Source organism: Nerophis ophidion, linkage group LG26 (genome assembly GCF_033978795.1).
Source record: "Nerophis ophidion isolate RoL-2023_Sa linkage group LG26, RoL_Noph_v1.0, whole genome shotgun sequence".
In the NCBI taxonomy this organism is placed as follows: Eukaryota; Metazoa; Chordata; class Actinopteri; order Syngnathiformes; family Syngnathidae; genus Nerophis; species Nerophis ophidion.
The window spans coordinates 8,217,789-8,242,601 of NC_084636.1; the positions used below are offsets into that span (position 1 = coordinate 8,217,789).

At 40.0% G+C, this 24,813-nt stretch overlaps 1 protein-coding gene across 5 annotated transcripts in view; it reads left to right on the forward strand.

Moving 5' to 3' along the window:
- Positions 1-3,440: 3,440 nt before the first annotated feature.
- The window catches only part of ralgps2 (Ral GEF with PH domain and SH3 binding motif 2), a 227,166-nt gene continuing 205,793 nt past the window's right edge, over positions 3,441-24,813 (forward strand). For 4 of the 5 annotated variants that reach the window (XM_061888158.1, XM_061888161.1, XM_061888159.1 and 1 more), the window contains exon 1: positions 3,443-3,629. The gene's annotated coding sequence lies outside the window, so the exon portion shown is untranslated. Of the gene's footprint in view, positions 3,630-24,813 lie in introns of all 5 variants that reach the window. The other variant, XM_061888160.1, reaches the window with a different exon arrangement.

Consider the following 24,813-nt stretch of genomic DNA (forward strand, 5'->3'; position numbering starts at 1 on the left):
TCATAACATGGAAATCTAAGAGAACGTGTTGTGAATGACAATACTAGAGAGTCAATTTAGAAATTTCGAAAATACGCACATTTTTGCCAGACCAGACGCTCTTGCAGAATTGGTGAGTTTTTGTGCTTATTAAGTGCCTCAAAGTGGGAGATTGATATTCAATGAAGCAAGGTGGGAAATTAGATCAGTGATTTTTCAGTGATCAGTAAATTGTTCCACCTCTATTATACTTGATCCAAGAGTCTTCGATTCCATTTGTGTATGGAAATAAATCTTCGCATCACATGTATGAGGATAGTCCAGTGGCTGAGACTGCTGACTTGGGATTAAAGGTACTGGGTTCAAACACAGATATAACTGACTGTATTTTGTTCCACTTGATCATACTTTAATGAGCCATCTCATCTTCACAAGACTGGTCATATCCCAGGGGTTAAAACTGTTGAATTAGAACAAAAAGTACTGGTTTCGAACCCCACTCTGGTTGATGGTATTTTCTTACAACTGATCAAATTTTAGTCAGCCAGGGGTCGTAGATAACATTTCTGTATGGAAAGAAAACACCTCTCCACAAGACCAAAGATAGCTCGGTGTGTAAGACTGCTGACTTGGAATCCGAGTTAGTGGGTTCAATCCCCGCTATAGGTGACTGTGTTTTGTTCAATCTCATCTTACTTTACCGAACCAGGAGTCCTCGATTACATTTGTGTGTGGAACCCAATCTTGTCTTTACAGGATCCAGGATAGACCAGGGGTTAAGACTGCTGACTTGGATTGAAAGGTACTGGGTTCACACCCCACTCTAGTTGATGATATTTTGTTCTACCTCATCATACCTTACTGAGCCAGGAGTGTATATGAAAAAAAAAATTAACTCCACAAGATCTAGTGTGGTTAAGACTGTTGACTCTGGTTGAAGCGTACAGGGTTCGAATCCTGGTTGGGTTGACATGTAATTTACAAAACTGGCTGGAGGCTATGAGGTGACATATATTGTCTTCCATGTAATGTTAAAATAATTAAACAAGTGTAATCAGTGAACTATGACCGAGGCGAAAGAGAAAACAAGATGTTCTTAGTGATGGATTTGAGCCCAGTAGTGCTGCATGGGAGGCAGCAGTCTTAACCATTTAGCTATCATTGGTCCAGGGTGTACCCCGCCTTCCGCCCGATTGTAGCTGAGATAGGCGCCAGCGCCCCCCGCGACCCCATAAGGGACAAGCGGTAGAAAATGGATGGATGGATGGTCCCATTGGTTTTGTTTTTGCTCATATACAAATATAATCAGTGAACTATGATCGAGGATAGACAAAATCAAGATAATCTTGGTCATGGATTTGAACCCAGTTGTAATGCGTAAGAGGCAGCAGTCTCAACCATTGAGCTATCCTTGGTCCAATTAATTTAATTTAATTTTCGCTTACATACTAATGTAATCAGTCTGGTAGATTGGCACAGGCATTTAACTTTTCCAAACACCATCCTGAATCATTTTTTCAATCGTAGTCCATGTTAACTACCAAACCGTAACTTAAAAGGGTTGGCTGAATAGCTATTAAGGTACGAAGCATTTGGTGCCAATGGTCATTCCCGAAGCATAACTTAAAAGGGTTGGCTGAAAAACTATAAGGGCTATTCGGCGACTGGACAGGTTATGACCGATGTAGTCAACCCTTACAAGTTACGATTCGGTAGCTAACATGGGCGCCCATGAAACTCTAAGACAGGATGGTACTAAATCTGTATAATCACCACCAGGTGGCAGCATTAACTTACTTGTCCAAAATAGTACAATTAAGCTAGGAATGCCCCAATAAACACCTTCACAATTGGCAGAAAATAAATAAAGCCTATTCTTTGGATGCGGGTCATTTACCTGCTTGTTTGAAATATTGCTGTTTTGAAAATTTTAAAGATGTTTTGTGACGACACGTCCAAGTCTTTTGATGTCTTCACATATCTCGGAAAGTTGGCTATATCTCAAAAGCCTGCACGCCTAAGCTTTGTTTGTTTGCCAGCATACTCGATACTCACTAGTTTTCAATATATTGACTTTAATGCTAAGCAGCAATTATATTGGGGTCGACATTCGCGTGTTTTAGCGTTTACTTTTACGAACTGAAACTGGGGAGCTCCCAGAGTAGTAATATGTCCCAGCCACATGGAATGCGGCGTAATATTGTGTATTTGTAAGAAGCCCCGCCCCTTGGTTGAGGGCGCATCACTCTGCCTTCGGCGAACGCCTGCTCGCTTGAGGTCCCATAAAATAAAATCGTGTAGTATTTTGACCACCAGGGGGCGCTAAAACACAAAGAATGTGTTTTATTCTCTTTTTATGTCTGCACCTAATAAGGATCAAGTCTGTGTAATCACCACCAGGTGGCAGCATTAATTTTCTCGTCCAAAATAGTACAATTTATAGAGATTTGCCCCAATATACACCTTCACAAATGGCAACAAACAAATAAAGCCTCCATTCAAATGTTGGTTGTTTACCTGCTTGTTTAAAATATTGCGGTTTAGAACTTTTTAAAGATGTTTTATGACTACAAGTCCAAGTCTTATGATGTGTTCACATATCTCGGAAAGTTGGAAATTTCTCAAAATCCTTTACACATAACCTTTGTTTGTTTGCCAGCATACTCACTAGTTTTCAATATATCGACTTTAATGCTAAGCAGCAACTATATTGGGGTCGACATTCGTGCGTTTTAGCGTTTACTCTTTCTAACTGAAACAGCATAGCTCCCAGAGTAGTAATATGTCCCAGCTACAAGGAATGCGGCGTAATATTGTGTACTTGTAAGAAGCCCCACCCCTTGGTTGAGGGCGCACCACTCTGTCCTCGGCGAACGCCTGCTCGCTTGAGGTCCCATAAAATAAAATCGTGCAGTAGTTGAACCACCAGAGGGCGCTAAAACACAAAGAAAGTGTTTTATTCTCTTTTTATGTCTGCACCTAATAAGAATCAAGTCTGCGTGATCACCACCAGGTGGCAGCCTTCACTTACTTGTCCGAAATAGTACAATTTAAAGAGATTTTCCCCAATATAAACCTTCAAAAATGGCAACAAACAAATAAAGCTTCCTTTTGAATGTTGGTTGTTTACCTGCTTGTTTAAAATATTGCAGTTTTGAACATATTAAATATGTTTTATGACGACACGTCCAAGTCTTATGATGTGTTCACATATCGCGGAAAATTGGCAATTTCTAAAAATCATTCATGCCTAAACTCTGTGTGATTGCCAGAATATTCACCAGTTTTCGATGTATCGACTTTTTTTTAAGTAACAAATACATCAGGGTCGACTTTCGTGCGTTTTATCGTTTACGTTTTCTCACTGAAACAGCGGAGCTCCCAGAGTATGAGTATGTCCCAGCCACATGGAACGCGGCGTAATATTGTGTACTTGTAAGAAGCCCCGCCCCTTGGCCGTGCATCCCCTTGGTCCTCATTCAAAACAGAACACAGCTGTTGAGGGCGCATCGCTTCTGTCCTCGGCGAACGCCTGCTCGCAACCCCCCCTGAAGCGCTCTCCTTTCTTCTCCATCTTCTTCTCCTAAACCTGTTGGAATATTCCACGGAGACGTCCGAATAAGAAGGAGAGAACGCCCTTCGGCGCGCGGGTGAGTTGCACATAAAAGTGTTAGTTTGTTATCCCTAAGCAAATCACTTCTTAACCGTCGAGTTAGGTCAAGATAGCCAACGTCCCTTTTTTTTTGAGGGGGGTGTTTGTTTTTATGTGCGGCGTCCTCCGATGTCAAATAGGTGATCCCACACGCGGCGGAAGTGTATTTGATATACTGCGTGCAATAAATCATGCGCTCCCCTCCTTAGGTTAGCAGCATGCTAATGGCAGCTGGCGGCGGCGTCTTATGGCGCCAGTTGAGTCGCATTGTGCGGCGGCGTGTTTTTTGTTTTTGTTTTTTGCCTTCCCATTCGTGCACTTTTAAGCCGACCATTTGGCGTTGCTCGGACCGGCAGCTGCGCAGTTTTGTAGGGCAGCCGTGCTCCGCTGATGGGCGGCGGGTTCACCCCCCTCAGTGGGGGGCGGGGGGAGTGCTTTTTTTTTTGGGTGTGGCGGAGGTTCACCCACGAACAATAAATCGCCGGACTTATCTTGATTATAACTCGTTTTTTATGTTAAATGCACACACCACTACTTGCAAAGGTCGAAGAGGTACGTGGAATGACAGTAAAAAAAAAAAAAAAAAAGGAGGCAACTTTGTACCCAGGCCACTATTCATCCATCAATTTATCAATAGGCCTAAATCACGAGTGTCTCAAAGGGCTGCACAAGCCTCAACAACATGAATCACCATGAATTGATTATTGTGGACCCCCTGACTTAAAGGCCTACTGAAACCCACTACTACCGACCAGGGGCGTCACTAGACTTAATACTTTACTGGGGCACAAATAATTCATGTGAGCGTGTAAAGCGCGCAGGCAAAAACATTTTTAGCATTTATTCATCATAAAAATACATAAATAGTGCTTTAAACTATGAAAACATATCAGATTATGTTGTATGGATCTTTGATTAACCACCTGAAATTAACTAATGCATTTGACCTACTTGTGCACTTTTTTTACTCCAGACTTCTAAACTGCTACTGGTAAAAGCAAAAAGGAAGAGCAATGAATCTTTTTAAAATATAAATTGCAGTAATCATCTGCAAATTTAACATCTACAAATGTAAAAGAAAAAATAAAGCACCTCTACATCTCTGGGTTATTTTATATTATCCATCCATCCATCCATCTTCTTCCACTTATCCGAGGTCGGGTCGCGGGGGCAACAGCCTAAGCAGGGAAACCCAGACTTCACCCTCCCTAGCCACTTCGTCTAACTCTTCCCGAGGGATCCCGAGGCGTTCCCAGGCCAGCCGGGAGACATAGTCTTCCCAACGTGTCCTGGGTCTTCCCCCGTGGCCTCCTACCGGTTAGACGTGCCCTAAACACCTCCCTAGGGAGGCGTTCGGGTGGCATCCTGACCAGATGCCCGAACCACCTCATCTGGCTCCTCTCGATGTGAAGGAGCAGGGGCTTTACTTTGAGTTCCTCCCGGATGGCAGAGCTTCTCACCCTATCTCTAAGGGAGAGCCCCGCCACACGGCGGAGGAAACTTATCCTTTCGGTCATGACCCAAAGCTCATGACCATAGGTGAGGATGGGAACGTAGATCGACCGGTAAATTGAGAGCTTTACCTTCCGGCTAAGCTCCTTCTTCACCACAACGGATCGGTACAACGTCCGCATTACTGAAGACGCCGCACCGATCCGCCTGTCGATCTCACGATCCACTCTTCCCTCACTCGTGAACAAGACTCCTAGGTACTTGAACTCCTCCACTTGGGGCAGGGTCTCCTCTCCAACCCGGAGATGGCACTCCACCCTTTTCCGAGCGAGAACCATGGACTCGGACTTGCAGGTGCTGATTCTCATTCCGGTCGCTTCACACTCGGCTGCGAACCGATCCAGCGAGAGCTGAAGATCCCGGTCAGATGAAGCCATCAGGACCACATCATCTCCAAAAAGCAGAGACCTAATCCTGTGGTCACCAAACCGGAACCCCTCAACGCCTTGACTGCGCCTAGAAATTCTGTCCATAAACGTTATGAACAGAATCGGTGACAAAGGACAGCCTTGGCGGAGTCCAACCCTCACTGGAAATGTGTTCGACTTACTGCCGGCAATGCGGACCAAGCTCTGGCACTGATCATACAGGGAGCGGACCGCCACAATAAGACAGTCCGATACCCCATACTCTCTGAGCACTCCCCACAGGACTTCCCGAGGGACACGGTCGAATGCCTTCTCCAAGTCCACAAAGCACATGTAGACTGGTTGGGTAAACTCCCATGCACCCTCAAGAACCCTGCCGAGAGTATAGAGCTGGTCCACAGTTCCACGACCAGGACGAAAACCACACTGGTCCTCCTGAATCCGAGGTTCGACTATCGGGCGTAGCCTCCTCTCCAGTACACCTGAATAAACCTTACCGGGAAGGCTGAGGAGTGTGATCCCACGATAGTTGGAACACACCCTCCGGTCCCCCTTCTTAAAGAGAGGAACCACCGCCTTTTCACTTTTATATTATTTAATTTCCATTTATGGCAATGTGGTTAATCCTATTTCAGATACACAAAACTATAAAATATACACAAAACAATAAAGCCACAGTAGTAGAATAAATGAACAACTGTTGTGTGTCTGTTCAGGGAATCATTTTCTGAGAAGTCAACTGTAACGTCTCCTTTTCATTTTTGCAAAGTCGTCAATCACTCTGGACAGACATGGAAATATTACAGTAACTGTAATACAGTTGACCAGTGGTTCCCAACTGCTGGGTCGTGACATAAAAGTGGATTGTGTGTCATTTTCAGTGAGTCGCAGTCAGATGTGTGCATGGAGAAAAAAATCAAATTATGGCAACAAAACCAGATATCTTTAGCCATTTTTCTACTGACTATTAGTGAGTATTTTAGCAAAAGGCAAACCGACTAACAAGTTGGAGGACTCAGGACAGACATGGAAATATATTTTTAAAAAATCTAAATGGGGCAACAAAACCCAATATTTTCAGCCATCTTTCTGAAAACAAATATAGAAATGTTACTATTTTTTCTGGAAACAAAACCAGATGCTTTAGCTGTAGCCATTTTTCTGGTGACAAAACAAGATTATTTTAGTCAAAGTCACACCGATTAACAAGACAAGTCTACTGTGCTATTTTAAACTTGAATGATTTAAAAATTTGGCTCACGACTTGATGATATAGAAAAAAATGTTTTTCTTCCTGAAGATAAACCATTTGAGAAGCACTCAACTCACACATGCTTACTCCAAATCATCATTGATGCAGAACCAGCAGACAATAACCAACATTATGTTTCATGTTCATTGGAAATTCCCCCGACAGCTCGTACAGCAAATGAATGTTTGTCTTGATACAAGGAATAACTTTAGCTAACTTAGCATCAACTTAAGACAATGGTGTTGCCTAGCTAGCTAGGACTTCACTTACATCTCTCATTCCGCTGCTTCTTCCCTGCTGCGGGCGAATAACTTTCTGATATCCATCTAGGCGTTACAGTTTGAGTCAAATCAAAACCAAAATAATATAATTAACAAATTGTTGTTGGCTAACGTTACCTACCTCAGCAGTGATTCGCACCCCCCCCCCTCTCTCTCTCTCAACGAGGTCTCGATCCACACGTGAATAAATTACCATATTAAGTAGCCATGTGCTCATTGTTACGTGGAGTGAATACAGTAGCAATCAATTACCATACTAAGTAGTATGTGCGCTGTTGTCTATTTTATGTAGACCTAAAACTCTGAAGCTTTTTTTTTCATTGGTGATTTTTTTACTGGGGCACTGCAGATCAACACTGGGGCACGTGCCCGAGTGACATTTGTCTGGCGACGCCCCTGCTACCGACTACGCAGTCTGATAGTTTATATTAGGGCTGGGCGATATTGGCTTTCATTAATATCGCGATCTTTTTATGCCATATTGCGATATACGATATATATTACGATATTTTGCCTTGCCCTTGAATGAACACTTGATGCATATAATCACAGCAGTATGATGAGTCTATGTGTCTACATTAAAACATTCTTTTTCATACTGCATTAATAATATTTGCTACTTTTTACAATTTCATGCAGAGAGGGAAATCACAACTAAGTCAATTGACCAAAACTGTATTTATTAAATATACGGGTGACTTTTTAAATGAAAGAACAAATTAATAGTGTTGCTACCTTTTTGTAGTAACACTTCTGCTGCATACTTAGCATTGATTGATTGATACTTTTATTAGTAGGTTGACCACTAAATGGTAACACCCGAATAAGTTTTTCAACTTGTTTAAGTCGGGGTCCACGTTAATCAATTCATGGTACAAGTATATACTATCAGCATAATACAGTCATCACACAGGTTAAACATCAGAGTATATACATTGGACAGCATATTGCTGTTGTCTGCTGAATATCTTCCCACTTGGAGCCAAACCACCGCCAGATGATGGACCCCCTGCTCTTTATTTTGGGCATTTATTGTTCTTCCTCCATTTGTGATAAGTTTCGCACCATCTCTCTCTTGTATTGTCACAAGCTCCGCTCGCTCGACCTGGCTCAGCTTAAGTTAGCCATGCTGCTATCTCTCTGATTGGCGAGAGCTATGACGCTAGACTCGCGAGAGTATGTGACGTATGTAAGAAGGCGGGCTTGTTTTCCGTATCTGTCAGAATGAGAGACCAGGACGAGTGAGAAACGCCAGTAATGTAATGCACGCAGCTTAAAGCAACTGTGTGAGAACATAAAATCGAATATTACGATATAGTCATTTTCTATATCGCACAGAGACAAACCTGCGATGTATCGTATTAATCGATATATCGCCCAGCCTTAGTTTATATATCAATGATGAAATCTTAACATTGCAACACATGCCAATACGGCCAGGTTAGTTTACTAAATTGCAATTTAAAATTTCGCATTAAGTGTCCTGTTGAAAACTATGTTGACACGTGCGTGTGATGTCATGGATTGTAGCGGACATTTCGATCCAGCACCGATCCCAGCTATAATAATGGAGACGTCAAAGAAGAAAGATGTAGGTGGGAAACGGTGTGTTGTGTTGCTTTTAGCAACACAAACACAGCCGGTTTTTCCTTGTTTACATTCCCGAAAGCTGACGGTGAAGCTTTACTTTGGAACAGAGCGGTCAAGCGAACAATGTTTCCGGCAGGTTTCGGTGAGAAAATGGTGGCAATAAGTCGGCTCTTACCTTAGACATGAGCGGAGAGTTCGCGTCGTTCTTCCTGCAGCTGCGGATGCTTACGCCTTGGTGTAGGGGGGGAACAAAAATCTCAGTCCGGCTGCCTTGCCTCGTTAAGAAACGTGGCTTCCCACGGAAACACTGGCGGTCACCACACCCTTGGCCACACCCCTCCGACTTTCTGGTACGACAATATAATCTCACTAAAACACTTGTAACACAATAAGCAGACAAGGGATTTTCCAGAATTATTTTAGTAAATGTGTCTATTAACATCTGAATCGCTCCCACTGCCCTCGTCTTTTTTTTCTTTTTTTTTTCTAGTCCTTCACTCTCACTTTCCTCATCCACGAATCTTTCATCCTCGCTCAAATAAATGGGAAAATTGTGGCTTTCTCGGTCCGAATCGCTCTCGCTGCTGGTGGCCATGATTGTAAACAATGTGAGGATGTGAGGAGCCCTACAGCCCGTGATGTCACACGCACATCGTCTGCTACTTCCGGTACAGGCAAGGCTTTTTTAATAGCGACCAAAAGTTGTGACCTTTATTGTCGATGTTCTCTACTAAATCCTTTCAGCAAAAATATGGCAATATCGCGAAATTATCAAGTATGACACAGAATGGACCTGCTATCCCCGGTAAAATAAGAAAATCTCATTTCAGTAGGCCTTTAAGATGGGACTTGAATGCTTCTACTGAGGTAGCATCTCTAACTGTTACTGCTAGAATATTCCAGAGTACTGAAGCCCTAATAGAAAACGCTCTATAGCCCGCAAGCTTTTTTTGGGGCTCTTGTAAGTCTGAGTTCTTTTGACCGGGACATATGGTACAATAGAATCAGCAAGATAGGATGGAGCTGGACCGTGTAGTATTTTATACGTAAGTAGTAAAACCTTAAAGTGCACAGGAAGCCAGTATAGGCGTAATATGATCAAACTTTCTTGTTCTTGTCAAAAGTCTAGCAGCATCTAAGGTTGCATTCCACGTTTTTTATCCTTCCCAGAATGTCAGAAATCAAGACGAGGAAGTTGGAATGTAAACCTTAAACGGAGGAGTCGTAATTGACCATCAGCAAGCTGCCTTTTATTTATAACGATGCATTATTGTCAATCAATAACAACCGTGCAGAGTTATTGTCTGTTTACTTACAGCAAACACTGCTCAATACCATCTGCAATGTCATATTAATAAGAATATTAGGGTGTTTACTTACAGCAAACACTGCTCAATACCATCTGCAATATCATATTAATAAGAATATTAGGGTGTGTTCTCACTTGTCACCTTTGGTTCTGTCAGAATGGACCAGGTTCTGTTTGCTCTGCCGGTACGGCGAAAGAAGAGACGTCATTTTAGTAATCGATTCGTTGGTTCGATTAATCAAGTAATGCGTTAAAACACACTTTCTAGCCCCAATGCATATTTTAGAAGAAATAGTTGAGAGAAACAATTTCTGTCTACCTTCTATTTACGCATTTGCCTTTTGTTGACCTTGTTCTACTTTCTTTTTAGCTTGTTTCACTTTCTTTTTTACTTGTTTTAACTTTCCTTGGCATTTTATACATAGTTATTAGTTACTCCTAACCAGCGGTGTCAAACTTGTTTTCACCGAGGGCCACAACTTGGTTATGGCCTCTTTCTGAGGGCCGCTTGCAACAGTGAGTACTACAATAATGATAAACACTTTTGTCCTCACATTTAATTATTAGATTTTTTTTTTTTACATAAGCAAATTATACGATGACATCATAGGTATTTCGTCAATCTAGGGTAAACCCCGTATAGTGAACATACTGCACTACTTCTCTTTTTGTAGTGAGCAAGCAAACAGGTTACAAAAGCTCCTAATTTAGCTGCTGACGTATGCAGTAACATATTTCTCATTCTACAAACCTTGTTTCCATATGAGTTGGGAAATTGTGTTACATGTAAATATACACGGAATACAATGATTTGCAAATCCTTTTCAACCCATATTCAATTGAATGCACTACAAAGACAAGATATTTGATGTTGAAACACATAAACATTATTTTTTTTTTGCTAAATATATTCAACTTAGAATTTTATGGCTGCAACACGTGCAAAAGTAGTTGGGAAAGGACATGTTCACCACTGTGTTACATCACCTTTTCTTTTAACAACACTCAATAAACGTTTGGGAACTGAGGAAACTAATTGTTGAAGCTTTGAAAGTGGAATTCTTTCCCATTCTTGTTTTATGTATAGCTTCAGTCGTTCAACAGTCCGGGGTCTCTGCTGTCGTATTTTACGCTTCATAACGCGCCACACATTTTCCATGGTAGACAGGTCTGGACTGCAGGCGGGCCAGGAAAGTACCCACACTTTTTTACTACGAAGCCACGCTGTTGTAACATGTGGCTTGACATTTTCTTGCTGAAATAAGCAGGGGCGTCCATGATAACGTTGCTTGGATGACAACATATGTTGCTCCAAAACCTGTATTAATGGTGCCTTCATAGATGTGTAAGTTACCCATGCCTTGGGCACTAATACACCCCCATACCATCACAGATACTGGCTTTTGAACTTTGCGCCTATAACAATCCGGATGGTGTTCGGAGGACACCATGTAAACAGTTTCCAAATATAATTTGAAATGTGGACTCGTCAGACCACAGAACACTTTTCCACTTTGCATCAGTCCATCTTAGATGAGCTCAGGCCCCGCAAAGCTGGCGGCTTTTCTGGGTGTTGTTGTAAATGGGTTTGGCTTTGCATAGTAGAGTTTTAACTTGCACTGACAGATTTGGCGACCAACTGTAGTTACTGACAGTGGTTTTATGAAGTGTTCCTAAGCCCATGTGGTGATGTCCTTTTACACACTGATGTCGGTTTTTGATGCAGTACCGCCTGAGGGATCAAAGGTCTGTAATATCATCGCTTACGTGCAGTGATTTCGCCAGATTCTCTGAACCTGGTGGTGGTTTGGCTTCAAGAGGGAATATGTCGAACAGACAACCGTAATTTGTCAAGTGTGGGGCAAAAGCGTTTGTACAAAAAGTAGCATTACTGCTAATATGTAGCATCATTTGAAAAGTCACCTGCTAGAGAATGAAGAGTGATTACTCCGCATGTCAACATATCCATTCGGTGTTACACGCCCGCACCATCAAAATGCTGAGGCAAACATTTCCAGATCAACACCGTATGAAAAAACTAGTCAACAACAGAAGGAGATAACGTCCGCAGGAACCTACCACAGAGCGAAGGACAAACACTATTTGATTTCTTATTATGCAGCTCATTTTTATTTGACGGTTATTGAAATATCTTGTGTGACATCATTCACAAAAGTTCACTTTATTTGTTTTAAACTATTGTAGTGGCGTTCTGTACAAAAAGTGTACTTTAATTTAGTGTTGTTTTGATATGTCATCTTAGTGACATCATGCACAAAAGTGCACTCATAGCTTGTTTTAAAATGTCTCTGACAATCTTGCACTTTCTGTTTTGAAATGACATGAATGTTTGTGCCACTGCCTAATAACTGTTTAATAAATACACTTTTGGTCAATTGACTTAGTTGTGATTTCCCTCTCTGCATGAAAGTTTAAACAGAGCATATATTAATGCAGTATGAACGAGAACGTTTTAATGTAGACACATAGAATCATCATACTGCTGTGATTATATGTATCAAGTGTTCATTCAAGGCTAAGGCAAAACATCGCGATCGTGATATGGCCTGAAAATATCAAGATATTAAAAAAACACCATCGCCCAGCCCGTAATTGTCAGCTTTTTTTTTTGTTTCCTCACAAATTTTTGCTTTTTCTTACATTTTTACTGTTGTTTTTTTAAATCCAAAACTAAGCCGCAGGCTGCACTTTGGACACCCCTGTGTTTTGTATGCATGGTCCCTAGGGAGGTGTTTAGGGCACGTCCAACCGGTAGGAGGCCACTGGGAAGACCCAGGACACTATGGGACTCTATGTCTCCCGGCTGGCCTGGGAACGCCTCGGGATCCCCCGGGAAGTGCTAGACTAAGTGGCTGGGGAGAGGGAAGTCTGGGCTTCCCTGCTTAGGCTGCTGCCCCCGCGACCCGACCTCGGATAAGCGGAAGATGATGGATGGATGGATGGGTCCCATTGTTTTCACATTTAGAAGAAAACTGATATAACTGATATTTTTTGTGAGAAAGATAAAGTTGACTTATTCTCAGGCTTATGAGGCCCACAAAAACAATGTGCCGGGCCAGATGTGGCCCCCGGGCCATGAGTTTGACACTTATATTATAGATGGGTAGCATTTCTTTGGGTGTATTTTGTGTTAAATTGCAGCCATTCACTTTTCCTTCAAGGCGACATTTTTACAGTATAAAGTCTTATAAACTAAGCTTTTTATGTGGTCCGGAGTGACAGAGTGTTCTAAATCGATATTCAGTGCGTCCGTCTGGAGCTCTGGTTCCCCGCACTTAACTTATGACACACAGAGGTCAGCGGTCCAGACTGGAATGCCTTTAACGTCCCCTACCGGCTGTGTGGCTCTTGCTGAATGGGACCCAAATCAATCTTATTTGCTAGTCCTCTACCATCCGCCTCGGAATAATGTATTTATTTCATTGCACAATGCTCTGTCATGCCACGTCCAAAGAGCATTGTGTGATTGAGTGGTTAGATAATACTTGAGTTTTGTCCAAAAGGGACGGGGGGTCGGTTGTTTTCCCCACATTCCAGAGTTCCTCCAGCTTCTACAGTCGTGGACTCTAGACGTGGAAGATTTGCATCAAAAATGTTGGATAGTTGTCAGATTGAGACTGTATTAGGCGCCACAAAACCTCTTTTATTCCAAAACCCAAAACCGGTGAAGCTGGCACGTAGTGTAAATGGTAAATAAAAACAGAATACAATGATTTGCAAATCCTTTTCAACCTATATTCAATGGAATAGACTGCAAAGACAAGATACTTAACGTCCAAACTGAGAAACTTTATTTTTTGCAAATATTAGCTCATTTGGAGTTTGATGCCTGCAACATGTTTCAAAAAAGCTGGCACAAGTGGCAAAAAAGACTGAGAAAGTTGAGGACTGCTCATCAAACATTTATTTGGAACATCCCACAGGTGAACGGGCTAATTGGGAACAAGTGGGTGCCATGATTAAGTGTCAAAGCAGCTTCCATGAAATGCTCAGTTATTCACAAACAAGGATGGGGCGAGGGTCACCACTTCGTCAACACCTGCGTGGACAAATTGTCCAACAGTTTAAGAATAACATTTCTCAACTAGCTATTGCAAGAAATTTAGGGATTTCACCATCTACGGTCCGTAATTTCATCATAAGGTTCAGAGAATCTGGAGAAATCACTGCATGTAAACAGCAAGGCCTTGACCTCCGATCCCCTCAGGCGGTACTACATCAAAAACCGACAGTGTGTAAAGGATATCACCGCATGGGCTCAAGAACACTTCGGAAAACCACTGTCAGTACATACAGTTCGTCGGTACATCTGTAAGTGCAAGTTAAAACTCTACTATGCAAAGACAAAACCATTTATCAACAACACCCAGAAATGCTGCCGGCTTTGCTGGGCCCAAGCTCATGTAAGGCCATGTAACACAGTGGTAAAAAGGCCCATGTGCCAACTTTTTTGCAAAGTGTTGCTGCCATTAAATTCTAAATTAATGATCATTTGCCACAACAAAAAAACAAGTTTCTCAGTCCAAACATTTAAATATCTTGTCTTTGCAGTCTATTTAATTGAAAAGGATTTGTTAATCTTTGTATTCTGTTTTACTTAGAATTTACACAATGTGCCAACTTGATTGTTTTTGGGTTTTGTATATTTCAAACTATTTTCCACAATTAGACTTTTAAATAGTCCGTTCTATGGTCAAAAAGTGAGAAAGAAGCCAACACTAAAAATTTAAAACTGTAAGTCTAATTTACTCGCCCTTTTCTTGTGATGTAAAATTTAGGGAAGTGGCAAAGAGGCGCAACGTCATACTTTTGAATAAAGATGCTTAACTGTCACGCAAGTATGACACAGTAAGTTAACCACCGTATGACAAAAAATACATTGCGGACTCATCTTTAACCCTCTTGGCATTATGGAGAGCCATTGCGTCTATTTGTGTTGGCCCTGTGATGAGGTGGCAACTTGTCCAGGGTGTACCCTGCAAACTCCACACAGAAAGATCCCTAGCCCAGGATTGAACCCACCATTCAAAATCATAAAATAATAGCTAACAGTGGAGTGATCAGATCGAGGGTCCTCCTCATTACACCCCCTCTAAAAACATCCAGAAACTGCAAAAATTATTCCATGTACATGTCACAACCTACAAATTAACCAAATATGAGTGATATTGTTTTCGAAAGGGCCAATGTAGGCTGACTAATTTAGCGGCGCATTGATAGCATTGAGCTAATGCTATCTAACGCTGCTCTTGTTGACACACTATAAACTGGCAGCTGCTTTTGCTTTGTCTCAAACTTGCTGAAAGTAAATTCTAGATTATAATTAGTAGACAAATGTGGCCCTGGACCGACAGGCTGGTCGACTTTTACATCCCCCAGGTGGCAAACAAAGGCACAAAAAGACGCTGGTTGCAGCAACGTCTTTTTAACCCTTAATGAGGATTGGGATTGACTCTTCATCTTTAATGAAATTAAGTGAACAGTCCAGCGAGAGTGGGAAATATTACTGTTCATGTTTGTTGTATTATGGTTGAATATTGTTAGTTTGTATGTTCAGCACTGAGCAATGCTGTTGGTGCTACTGTCACAATAAAGCTGATTTGATTTTTATTAAGGATCCCCATTAGCTGGTTGCCACAACAGCCCACTAGTCTTCCTGGGGTCCACAAACTCAATACAATTACAAGTAAAAACATATAATTATAACTACTGTTGCATTTGGACCAGATGTTCCTCCAAGGGAATTTAAGTTACTGGTCAATCCCAAGTTCTTTTGATGACACATGAACTGAGTTTAAATGATCACCCAGAACAGAATAGGTATTTTGAAATTTATTCCAAAGCTTTGGAGAGATCAACCTAAAAACAACACATTCAAATCGCGTCGCCTAGTTGATCTGAAAACCTTACGGAAGCGCTGTCTTCTTCAATATGTCCCTCGCCCCCACCCCACGGAATGAATACACATGTCTATTGTCCTCATTAGCTGGGCACAGGATGAGATAAGAAGGGAGTATTGCTACTCCTCACATTCCTAAAGCCAAGGTTAACTTGCAGTGTACCATGGACATGAGATTATAAAATAGAAAGAGTACAAATGGAAAACACTAGCTATTTCAAATATGACTATAGAAAGAAATAACTCTTAAATATGGATGTATGTAGATATTTACCTCTTAAATATGGATATATGTAGCAGTGTTTCCCACAGGTCAGGCATCTATTTGTGGTGGTGCGGTTGACCAAGAAGAATGCGGAGTTGGAATATAATTACAACACTTTATGTACATATTTATATAATATTTACATATTTATATAATATGTAACTACAAGCTCCATTCACAGACAGTCCCATTGCTTTTATGAGCGGTCGAGCGGGGTAAAAAATGGGAATTTTAATTTTATTTTTTTAATTTGTGGCGGCCGTAATTCTTTCGTGGCGTGCCGCCACAAATAAATGAATGTGTGGGAAACCCTGTGTAGATATCTAGCTCTTAAATATGGAAATATGTAGATATCTATCTCCGTCACTACTCAAATACTAAAACAAATTAAAGCATCAATAAGAAAACAAGCAAATAATTTACAGTCACAGAATAATAATTACCATATAGATATAACTACACAATACAAAACCAATCAAAACAACAAAAATGATCAATGAGCAAACTGATTTACAGACTCAGATAAAAATTATTTTCCTTTTAAAAACCCGTTTACTTTCAATGCCGGTGAGAAGTCGAGGCAGGTTATTCCAGAGCGATACAGATCTGCACCGGGTCGCAGTCAGCTTTCTAAAACGTATTGCTCACCCTCGTTGTGTTTGGGCTCAAAATTATAAGGTTTCATATAATTTTTTTTTCCCCAAAAGTAATCATAATTGGACGTGCCCTAAACACCTCCCTAGGGAGGCGTTCGGGTGGCATCCTGACCAGATGCCCGAACCACCTCATCTGGCTCCTCTCGATGTGAAGGAGCAGCGGCTTTACTTTGAGTTCCTCCCGGATGGCAGAGCTTCTCACCCTATCTCTAAGGGAGGGACCAGGACACGTTGGGAAGACTATGTCTCCCGGCTGGCCTGGGAACGCCTCGGGATCCCCCGGGAAGAGCTAGACGAAGTGGCTGGGGAGAGGGAAGTCTGGGTTTCCCTGCTTAGGCTGTTGCCCCCGCGACCCGACCTCGGATAAGCGGAAGATGATGGATGGATGGATAATCATAATTGGCTCTCACATAGTCTGCTTGATTAGAATTGTTGTTGATGGGGAAGGGATCTTTGGTTCCTCACACAACGTCAGACAATCGCTATATCTCTTGAAACACTATGTGAGTTGTGTGGTCCTTTGTGTTTTAAAATAGTTATTTTTATTCGTTGTTTTAATAGGTTTTACCCGTTAAAATCGTTTTTAATTATATTGAAAATGTTAATTTCCCCTCGAGGATTAATAAATTGATTCTGATTCTGATTTATTTTTTGAATTGTTTTTATATTGGTTTCATATTTATTTGTTTTTGTTCTTATTTAGTCATTGGGGGAGCTAAGGATAATATTTGAATATTGTTGTGCAGCACTTTGGAAACATGTTTGTTGTTTAAATGTGCTGTACAAATAACGTGGATTGAAATGACTCGGGAATCTCCATGAGATATATACTATTTTGATCAGATCTAATTATTTGCAAACTTTGAAAGTCTTTTGGTGTCAAAATTTTAATGGAGGCAACTTGTTTTTCCACTCTACTGGTACTTTAAATTGACACAAATGAGCAAAGCACTTAGCGGTGGAAACGTGGGTTTATTTGCTATCAAATTTATATCTTTTAATTGTTAAATGACATCCACAGTGACTAAACTAGCATGTTGCTAAAATTTGTCTGGGCTGTTGACAACAAGGTCCATTTTGCTAATTAGTAGGGCTTCAACTATTTTGATAGTCAACTAGTCATCGACTATCTTAACAGTTAGTTGACGACCGTATTTTCCAGACTACAAGGCGCTACTTTTTTCCAACGCTTTGAAACCTGCAGCTTACAAAACGGTGGGGCTCATTTATGGATTTTTTCTTCAAACTACCATAATTTTTTGTATCCAACAAATATTTATCATATTACAGTGACAGAGACACTGAAAAGGTGTTCATAATCTGTAAACCAGAATCATCAGAACTAATTTTAAAATATGTCTTGAAATATCTTCAGTTGTATGTTATGATATGAGCTTATGTCATATATTAGTTTCATATTTGTAAATCTAAACAAACCTTTGCATGATATTTACATTTTTTTGATTTTCACCAGTATTGTATATTTTCTAAGGCAGGGGGCACCAACGCGGTGCCCGCGGGCACCAGGTTGCCCGTAAGGACCAGATGAGTCGCCCGCTGGCCTGTTCTAAAAATAACTCAAAGAGCAGCACTTAACAGTGAGCTGCCTCTATTTTTTTTATTTTTTTTATTTACCAGCAAGCTGGTCTCGCTTTGCTCGACATTTTTAATTCTAAGAGAGACAAAACTCAAATAGAATTTGAAAATCCAAGAAAATACTTTAAAGACTTGGTGGTCTTCACTTGTTTGAATAAATTCATTAATTTTTTTACTTTGCTTCTTAAAACTTTCAGAAAGACAATTTTATTGAAAAAAAAATACAACCTTAATAATGATTTTAGGATTGTTAAACACATATACGGTTTTACCTTTTAAATTCCTTTCTCTTTTTTCCTGACAATTTAAATCAATGTTCAAGTAAATCAATTTTTTTATTGTAAAGAATAAGAAATACATTTTAATTTAATTCTTCATTTTGGCTTCTATTTTTTTGACGAAGAATATTTGTGAAATATTTCTTCAAACTTATGATTAAAATTCAAAAAAATGATTTTGACAAATCTGTAAAATCAAATTTTAAATCTTATTTCAAAGTCTTTTGAATTTCTTTTAAAAATGTTGTTCCGGAAAATCTAGAAGAAATAATGATTTGTCTTTGTTAGAAATATATCTTGGTCCAATTTGTTATATATTCTAACAAATTACAGATTGGATTTTAACCTATTTAAAACATGTAATCAAAATTCTAAATAATCTTAATCAGAAAAAATTACTAATGTTGTTCCATAAGTTCTTTTTTTTAATTTTTTCAAAAAGATTCGAATTAGCTAGTTCTTCTCTTCATTTTTTTCGGTTGAATTTTGAATTTTAAAGAGTCGAAATTGAAGATAAACTATGTTTCAAAATTAAATTTTCATTTTTTTGGTGTTTTTTCCTCTTTTAAACCGTTCAATTAAGTGTTTTTTCATCATTTATTCTCTACAAAAAACCTTCCGTAAAAGGAAAAAAAAATGTACGACGGAATGGCGGACAGAAATACCCTTTTTTTTTTTTATATATAGATTTATTTATTAAAGGTAAATTGAGGAATTTGGCTATTTCTGGCAATTTATTTAAGTGTGTATCAAACTGGTAGCCTTTCGCATTAATCAGTACCCAAGAAGTAGCTCTTGGTTTCAAAAAGGTTGGTGATCCCTGTACTAAGGAGATGACAAAGGTTCTTAAAAATGAAAATGTAAAAGTTTTGAAAATGTATCTAAATGCTAAATACTAATCTATGGATTAAACAAAGAAATCAAACAATGTACTAAAATCATCCACTTTAAGAAAGCGTTCAGACTCAGTGTTTACAAAGTACAAGGAAGAAGAATCCTGATAAACATCTTGAGCCTTATTAAAAAGGAGAACATCTTATCTCATAAAGGATGAATAAAGACATCAATGACTTTTCCGTTTTGTTTGATCAGCCATTTTACTGCTGTGTGACAGGCACCGTTTGGAAATAATTAAGGTATGTAAATAAACATTGACGACATCTTCCTACAGTATGTACATGTCTCATTTCACAACATACACGTATATATAGTCGTGGTCAAAAGTTTACATACACTTGTAAAGGACATAATGTCATGGCTGTCTTGAATTTCCAATCATTTCTAAACTCTTGTTTTTTTTTGTGATAGAGTGATTGTCACAAAAAACATTCATGAAGTTTGGTTATTTTATGAATTTATTATGGGTTTACTGAAAATGTGACCAAATCTGCTGGGTCTAAAGTATACATACAGCAATGTTGATATTTGCTTACATGTCCCTTGGCAAGTTTCACTGTAATAAGGCGCTTTTGGTAGCCATCCACAAGCTTTTGCTTGAATTTTTTTACCATTCCTCTTGACAAAATTGGTGCAGCTCAGTTAAATTTGCAGGTTTTCTGACATGGACTTGATGCTTCAGCATTGTCCACATGTCCACAGGTCTTTGGAAAGGCCATTGATTTTAGGTTGTCCTGAAGAATTTGGAGGCAATCCTCCTTTTTCATTTACTCTCTGTAAAGCACCAGTTCCATTGGCAGCAAAACAGGCCCAGAGAATAATACTACCACCATGCTTAACGGTAGGAATGGTGTTCCTGGGATTAAAGGCCTCACCTTTTTTCCTCCAGACCTATTGCTGGGTATTGTGGCCAAACAGCTCAATTTTTGTTTCATCAGACCACAGAACTTTCCTCCAGAAGGTCTTATCTTTGTCTACGTGATGTTAGACGTAACACAAATGGAGCTTTTATGTCAAATGCCTTTTTTTGGAGTGTTGTCGAACATTCACAATCCCTATTTTAGAAAAAAACACATTTTTTTTAATGCATTCTCGGGACCCAACTTTTCCACCACAGAAGGCTCAAATATTAACATCAAATTAGTAATCTTACTCTTGATCTTAATCATATTCAATAATCACATCTAACCTACTTAATAAACCATGTCAAATGATATGAGTGTGTGGTTTGCTGCCTGCTCTGCTGCAGACAGGAAGGCCTTGCAGAGGGTGACCGGGACAGCGGAGAAGATCATCGGCCGCCCTCTGCCTTCCCTAAAGCAGGGCTTCTTAACCTTTTTGACCTCGGGGCCCGACTTTTCCACTACAGAAGGTCCTGGGGCCAACTCGAATATTAACATCAAATTAGTAATCTTACTCTTGATCTTAATCATATTCAATAATTACATCCAACCTACTTAATAAACCGTGTCAAAGGATACGAGTGTGTGGTTTGCTGCCTGCTCTGCTGCAGACAGGAAGGCCTTGCAGAGGGTCACCGGGAAGGCGGGGAAGATCATCAGCCGCCCTTTGCCTTCCCTAGAACAGGGGTTCTGAAGCTTTTTGACCTCGGGGCCGAATTTTTTAACTAGTAAGAGGTCTGGGGCCAACTCAAATATTAACATCCAATTAGTAATATTACTCTTGATCTTATTCATATTCTATAATTACATCAAATCAAATCAACTTTATTTATAAAGCACGTTTAAAATTTACCACAGGGGTAGACAAAGTGCTGTACAATGGACAGGTTAAAAGATAATACGAGGACCGAGCAAACATCTAACTTACTTAATAAAATCTTGTCAGATGATATGAGTGTGTGGTTTGCTGCCTGCTCTGGTGTAGACAGGAAGGCCTTGCAGAGGGTGACCGGGACAGCGGAGAAGATCATCGGCCACCCTTTTTCTTCTTTAGAGCAGGATTTGGCCACAAAACCCAGGAATATGTTTGGATTGTTAGCTATTTGTTTATGATTTTGAATGCACAAAAAAGCCAAGCATATTTTGATACATGAAAAGAAAATAATTTTTTCTTCTATAATTTAGTTGGTGTTTATTATATATAGGTGTGGTTTATAATCCATAATATTATTGTTGGCCATATTTTTATATCCCAAAGATATAAACACAACTTCAGGGAACTCAACTGTCCTCTCTGCCCGCATCCACACACAGTCAACTGTTATGTTTAAGGCCTCACAGACAATACCGAAATCCCAGAACCCTTACACCAGACCTGGGCAATTTAAGGCCCGCCGGACATTCCCAAATAATTTTTTTAGATCTTTAAGATGGAAAGTGTAGCTGCCATTATGATGTGCAGTGATGTTTTCTAATGATCGTAAGTCTTGTACTATACAAAGTATTTCAATGGTTGGAATCTGCACGTTTGCATGATATACTAGTTACTATGGTAATTTAATTAGTTACTATGGTCATCTATGTCACAGCAGCTCAGACGAGGCACCAAGCAGTGTGGGCGGGGAGCGTTTCCACAGAGTGTCAGCCTGAAATGTGGGAGTCAGGGACAGACGTGGAAGGAGATTTCTACAACAAAGTTGTAAAGCTTAGTGATATATAACAGTGGTTCTCAAATGGGGATACGCGTACCCTTGGGGGTACTTGAAGGTATGCCAAGGGGTACGTGAGATTTAAAAAAAAAATATTCTATACAATAGCAACAATTCAAAAATAATTTATAAATATATTTATTGAATAATACTTCAACAAAATATGAACGTAAGTTCATAAACTGTGAAAAGAAATGCAACAATGCAATATTCAGTGTTGACAGCTAGATTTTTTGTGGACATGTTCCATAAATATTGATGTTAAAGATTTCTTTTTTCGTGAAGAAATGTTTAGAATGAAGTTGATGAATCCAGATGAATTGCTATTACAATCCCCAAAGAGGGCACTTTAAGTTGATGATTACTTTGTGTAGAAATCTTTATTTATCATTGAATCACTTGTTTATTTTTCAACAAGTTTTTAGTAATTTTTATGTCTTTTTTTCCAAATAGTTCAAGAAAGACCACTACAGATGAGCAATATTTTGCACTGTTATACAATTTAATAAATCAGAAACTGATGACATACTGCTGTATTTTACTTCTTTATCTATTTTTTTCAACCAAAAATGCTTTGCTCTGATTAGGGGGTACTTGAATTTCAAAAATGTTCACAGGGGGTACATCACTGAAAAAAGGTTGAGAACCACTGGTATATAAGATATATCAGACTGTAGGTGGGGTTTTTGTTGTTGTTTTTTTCTACCCTTTGCATTCGTATTTCGCTGTTTATTGCATTTTTGTCGTGTTTTGCTTGATTGTAAAATATGTGGATGGTGAGGTGGTGTTATGTTCATATGTTGTCAATTTTCAGTGTTTTATCCCTCATAGAAAAATGTAAAATTCCATTCCGTTTTTTAAGGTGGTCTGTCATAACGTTTTTAGCATTCAATTAGACATTATTGTGAGGTTTTGTATTAGTGTTCCTAAATTTTTTCCCTCCAAATTTGGCCCCCCTGTCAAAATAATTGCCCAGACCTGCCTTACACTATACACAAAACTGCCAGGCTGCTCCATTTTGTGTCATACAAAAAAAACCTGGACAAAATGTAGCTACAGAAGAAAGTAACCCAACAGGTGATTGTGTTACCGGGCCTGGGCAGCGAGCAAAGCTGGTGTCCCTGCAACTTCCGGAACCTTCTGGACTTTTTAATCCCAGGGATGCCGCGGTCGTTGCATTCAGGCCCATCTGTTCAGCCCTGTCGTAACTGCTCAGCCCAAGGCCTGCAAATGTGATTAGTGGGAGATTACATCTGCGTGAAGTGGAACTCCCCTTCTCCAAAACCAGTTATATAAAATATAATTAAAACAAGTCAAACATTGTTGGGTTTTTTTGGTAGTTAACTTATCAACCCTGCTTCACATCACGCTCATGTAGAATGTCCTACACTATTGCACGGCTTAATGCCTCCTCCACCGAATTGCCCGCGTCGTCTCTTTGGCTTCCCTAAGGGCGCTATATACGTATTTCAAGACGTCTTTTCAAGCGTTCTCTCTCATGTGTGCATGACCTCTGACTAATGCGGCTGCTCGTTAGCCAGGGTTACTTCCAAACGCGCGTCTGGCACATTTCGTTCTGCACTGACGGACGTGCACGTCTTCCCGCCCCCCGTCTCTTTTTTCACATTATTATTCATGTAAGTGAGCGTGATTGAGTGCTTTTTGAATGTCAGGTTTTTTTCGACATTGGCTTGGATTGGGTTGTCTTAGATGGCCCGCGGGCACGTGAGCGAGAGGGGGTAGTCTTTGGGAATGAGTCGATTAAAAATCGATTATTGATGCATCATTAAAGGCCTACTGCAGGGGTAGGGAACCTATGGCTCTAGAGCCAGATGTGGCTCTTTTGATGACTGCATCTGGCTCTCAGATAAAACTTAGCTGACATTGCTTAATGCGATTATGAATAATTTCGCTGGTAATCACAGTGCTAAAAATAACGTGCAAAATATAAAACATTCTCATGCATTTATATCCATCGATCCATTTTCTACCGCACCTGTTCAAGAAGTCGCAAATAATGGTAAGAAGTATTTTATGTCACGATGGGGGGGGGGGGTTGCAGCTTGCTGCGGGGTCGTTCTCCCAGGAAGGCAGACGGACTACTCGGGACATGGCATTTAGGTAAAAACATGATTTAATTTTAACTAAAAAAATATATAAACAAAAATTGCTCACAGCGGAGGCACAACTTGGGCTAAAGAACAAAGCTAAAGCATAAACAGACTAAGAACATAAATCAAACAAAACTTACTTGGCATGGCATGAAGCACGAAACTATGGCAAGGCATGAAACAAGTCAGCACAGGGCGACTGACTGGCAAAGACGAGCTTAAATACTGCCTCTGATTAGTGCTCGGGAAGCAGGTGAGGGGGCATTTTGTCCACCAGAGACAGGTGGACAAAATGAGTAACCAAGGAAACCAGACAAGGGAGTGGAAAAAAACAGGAACTTAAAGAGGCCAAAGGACAAACAGCACATGGCCAAACAAAAACATGATCAACAGACATGACATTTTATTTATTATTGGTTAGCGTCAGAATAACAATGTTATTAAAAAGAATAAGAGACTTATTATACTCTAAAAATGTTGGTCTTACTTAAAAATGCACGCATTTAGTTGTATTCAGTGTTAAAAAAATATAATAT